General features: G+C 46.7%; 1 protein-coding gene across 1 annotated transcript in view; it reads left to right on the plus strand.

Annotated features, from left to right (window-relative positions):
- LOC143277449 (BOS complex subunit NOMO1-like) overlaps positions 1–5,000 on the plus strand; it is a 77,377-nt gene that overhangs the window by 52,889 nt on the left and 19,488 nt on the right. The window lies entirely within an intron of this gene.

Raw genomic sequence — 5,000 nt, forward strand, 5'->3', positions numbered from 1 at the left:
CAAGCTGTGGTATTTTTCCCACGCCAATGAACTTTCAAACCCTTTCCCCCTCGACCGGTTTAAAGGGGGAAGAAGTTCATTGTGTTGTTTCGACATGAACCAAAGCCTGTGTGACAGAGAGCATCGTATCTAAAAAAAAAGGTTTTAATTTGGTGCTGGGGAGAGTTTTTCGCTCAGAAACTTGGCTGTGAAAGAGTTGAATTAATGATAAATGTGTCTTCCTTGCAATGTATTGTATTGTAATTATTGTTAGTTTGACATTAACCGAAACCTGTGAGACTGAGAGCATTGTATCTACAAAAATAACAAGAGAAAATTTGGCGCTGGGTAGCGTTTTTTCGCTCAGAAACTTGGCAGTGAAAGAGTTAATGATAAATGTGTGTTCCTCCTGCCTCCCGCCCAAAGTATTTGGCACAAGTGTGCGTTTTTCGCACAGAAACATGGCAGTTAAAGAGTTTATGATAAATGTGTGTTCCTGCTGCCCCCCCCCCCAAAAGTATTTGGTCCTAGTGTGCGTTTTTCGCACAGAAACATGGCAGTGAAAGAGTTTATGATAAATATGTGTTCCTGCTGCCCCCCCACCCAAAATATTTGGCGCTAGTGTACGTTTTTCGCACAGAAACATGGCAGTGAAAGAGTTTATGATAAATATGTGTTCCTGCTGCCCCCCACCCAAAGTATTTGGTGCTAGTGTGCATTTTTCGCACAGAAACATGGCAGTGAAAGAGTTAACGATAAATGTGTGTTCCTGCTGCCCCCCCCCCCCCCGCCCAAAGTATTTGGTGCTAGTGTGCGTTTTTCGCACAGAAACATGGCAGTGAAAGAGTTTATGATAAATATGTGTTCCTCCTGCCTCCCGCCCAAAATATTTGGCGCTAGTGTGCGTTTTTCGCACAGAAACATGGCAGTGAAAGAGTTAACGATAAATCTGTGTGTCTTCCTCTTGCCCCGCACCTCCTTTCCCCAACCTCCACCCCTCCAGACTCGTGCCCAGGAGAAGTATCGAGCTTTGTGGGCCGGAAAGGCGTCTTCATCATGGGGCAGGTCCAGCCCCCACTAGAGGGCGTCACCATCACCGTCACTGCCGAAGACGGCTCCATGGAGCCCGTCATCCTGGCGACAGACGCCAGCGGGAAGTACAAGTAGGTGTCTGTGTGTGTGTGTGTGTGTGTGTGTGGAGAAACTGCGTTGGTTTTTTAAGGTGTTTGTATTGCACTGCATTGCAATGTATTGTAATTATTGTATTGTACTGCATTCGTTTGGTATGTTGTATTGAATTGTCTTTTTTTTTTCTCTCTCTCTCTCTTGTCTCTTTTTTTTGTCAGAACAGATTTCTATGAGTGAAATTTGAGCTGCTTTCCCCAGGGAGAGCGTGTCGCTACAATGCAGTGCCGCCTTTTTTTTGTGGGGGTCACTTCCAGAAATGGTATACAAATAGTGGTCACACACAAAGCTGGTACATATATTGAGGTCACTACTACCAAAAATGGCTGACAATGATATGCCTGTCTTTGTCTGCCCCAACTGTCAGCAAACATTTCGTGCGCAGATTGGACTATTCAGCCATCTGCGCATTCACAGATAGATTCATGAGCATCCTCCACCCCACCCCCACCACCACCCCTCCCCCCATCCCCCAGCTGGGTGACAACGATGGTCGTCATCGATCTCGATGGACACACCACCACCACCAAAAATGGTACATGCAGATTGGGGTCTCTTCAAGAAGTGGTATACAGATTGAGGTCATTTTGGAAAATGGTACACATTTTGGGGTTGCTTTGGAAAATGGTACACACAGATTGGGGGTCAGCACTTTCCAAAGCTGGTACACAGATTGGGGTCAGCACTTCCATAAATGGTACACAAGTTGGGTGGTTGTTTTTTAACATGGTGTACAGATTTGGGTCACCACTTTTACAACTGGTACACAGATTGAGGTCACCACTTCCCAAAACTGGTGCACAGATTGGGGGTCAACACTTCCAAATATGGTACACATATTGGGGTCTTTTTGGAAAACAGTACACGGATTGGGGTCACCACTTCCAAAAAATGGTACACAGGTTGGGGTCACCACTTCCAAAAACTGGTACGCAGATTGGGGGTCAACACTTCCCAATATGGTACATATATTGGGGTCTTTTTGGAAAACAGTACACGGATTGGGGTCACCACTTCCAGAAAATGGCACACAGATTGGGGTCACCACTTCCAAAACTGGTACGGAGAAAATGCTGCACCAGATTGAGGTCACCACGTTCCAGAATGGTACACAGATTGAGGTCACCTTGGAAAATGGTACACAGATTATAGTCATTACTAGAAGGGACACATCTAGTGGTCACCATTACCAGAAACGGTACACAGATTGAGGTCACCACTTCCCAAAACGGTACACGGATTGGTGGTCACCACTTTCCCAAAACTGGTACACAGATTGAGGTCACCACTTCCAAAAATGGTACACAGATTGGGGTCACTGCTTCCAAAAATGGTAATCAGATTGGGGTCAGCACTTCCAAAAAATGGTACACAGCTTGCAGTCAGCACTTCCAAAATTGGTACACAGATTGGTGTCACTGCTTCCAAAAATGGTACACAGATTGGGGTCAGCACTTGCAAAAATGGTACACAGATTGGGGTCAACACTTCCAAAAATAGTACACAAATTGGGGTGGTTGTTTGTTTTAAACATGGTGTACACAAACTTGGGTCACCACTCCTACAACTGGTACACAGATTGAGGTCACCACTTCCCAAAAAATGACACACAGATTGGGGGTCAACACTTTCCAAAAACGGTACACAGATTAGGGGGTCAGCCCTATGCTGATTGTGGCTGTCATGTCCTCAGGGTGGGACCTCTGCACGGTGACGTGAAGTACAGCGTGGGAGCTGAGAAGTCTGGCTACGTCATCACCTCCGATGCCAAAACAGCCGGCCTGTTCCGAGCCTTCAAGCTAGGGGAGATCTCCGTTCAGGTGCGTTTTTTCCCCCGGAAGCTGTGCGGTTTTGAGTTTGAGTTTGATTTGATTTGATTTGATATGGATACTTCTACAGCGCCTGTCCTGGGTCAGAGACCAAGTTTTAAGAGCTTTACACACATGGAGTCACTGATATGGATACGCATGATTTTATATGTGTATGTATGTATATATGATGGTGATGTGTGTATCTATGTGTATGTGTGCTGGTGATGTGTGTATGTGTGTGTGTGTGTGTGTGTGTGGTGGTAATTTGTGTATACTTCTTTTTCTTCTGTGTTCGTGGGCTGCAACTCCCACGTTCACTCGTATGCACACGAGTGGGCTTTTACGTGTATGACTGTTTTTACCCCGCCATGTAGGCAGCCATACTCCGTTTTCGGGGGTGTGCATGCTGGGTATGTTCTTTTTTCCATAACCGACCGAACGCTGACATGGATTACAGGATCTTTAACGTGCGTATTTGATCTTCTGCTTGCATATACACACGAAGGGGGTTCAGGCACTGGCAGGTCTGCACATATGTTGACCTGGGAGATCGTAAAAAATCTCCACCTTTTACCCACCAGGCGCCGTCACCGTGGTTCGAACCCGGGACCCCTCAGATTGACAGTCCAATGCTTTAACCACTTGGCTATTGCTCCCGTCAATGTGTGTATACATATCTTCTTCTTTTGCGGCCTGCAACTCGCGCTTTCACTCGTATCCACACACGAGTGGACTTTTACGTATATGACTGTTTCTACCCCGCCGTGTAGGCAGCCATACTCCGTTTTCAGAGGTGTGCATACTGGGTGTGTTCTTGTTTCCACAACCCACCGAACGCTGACATGGATTACAGGATCTTTAACGTGCATATTTGATCTTCTGCTCTTGTATACACATGAAGAGGGTTCAGGCACAAGCAGGTCTACACAAAAGTTGACCTGGGAGATTGGGAAAAATCTCCACCCTTTATCCATGAGGCGCCGTTATGGAGATTCGAACCTGGGACCCTCAGATTGAAAGTCCAGCGCTTTAACCACTCGGCTGTTGTGCCCATCAAGGAGGTGTCACTGCATTCAGACAATTAGACGGCGGCACCTGGACACGTTGTGTAACCAGCAGCAAAACCCAGTGAGCTAATCAGGGCTTTGAGCGAATGCGTATGTATTTGTGTACCCTGTCACAGTGGATTTCTTCTGAAATAGAATTTTGCCAGCAGCAACACTTTTGTTGCCATGGGTTCTTTTTCAGTGTAGGTGCAGCTCACTGGATTTCTGTTTATTGTCTCATCTGTATGAGTGGACGCTCAGTTTAATTTTCCAGTCAAGCGTGGGAGAAAGGGCGAGACTGGAATTTCAAACCCAGACTCTCATGCACACTGTATTTGTATTAGTATTTGTATTTGTTTTTATCACAACAGATTTCTGTATGAAATTCAGGCTGCTGTCCCCAGGAAGAGCGCGTCGCTATACTACAGCGCCACCCATTTTTTTGTATTTTTTTCCTGCGTGTAGTTTTATTTGTTTTTCCTATCGAAGTGGATTTTTCTTCAGAATTTTGCCAGGAACAACCCTTTGTTGCCGTGGGTTCTTTTACGTGTGCTAAGTGCATGATGCACACGGGACCTCGGTTTATTGTCTCATCTGAATGACTAGCGCCCAGACCACCACTCAAGGTCTAGTGGAGGGGGAGAAAATATCGGCGGCTGAGCCGTGATTCGAACCAGCGCGCTCAGATTCTCTCGCTTCCTAGGTGGACACGCTACCTCTAGGCCATCACTCCACTCTGTATCAGCATTGGACAGAGTGGAGAGTACCCTTGTGGTGAGGGACCAATGACAACCAACCACATCCTTCAAGACTGTAGGACGCATGCAGCATCCAGGAGGAAGTGCTGGCCAACACCAACAGCAGTGGAAGCCAAACTGTACAGCATCCTGGAGGAGCTGCGACGGGCGGCAGCCTTCATCGAGGACACCGGGCTGCTCATCAAATGGGAGGCGAATGAGGAAGAAGAAGACTCTATATC

The sequence above is a fragment of the Babylonia areolata genome, chromosome 34, assembly GCF_041734735.1.
Source record: "Babylonia areolata isolate BAREFJ2019XMU chromosome 34, ASM4173473v1, whole genome shotgun sequence".
Classification (NCBI taxonomy): domain Eukaryota; kingdom Metazoa; phylum Mollusca; class Gastropoda; order Neogastropoda; family Buccinidae; genus Babylonia; species Babylonia areolata.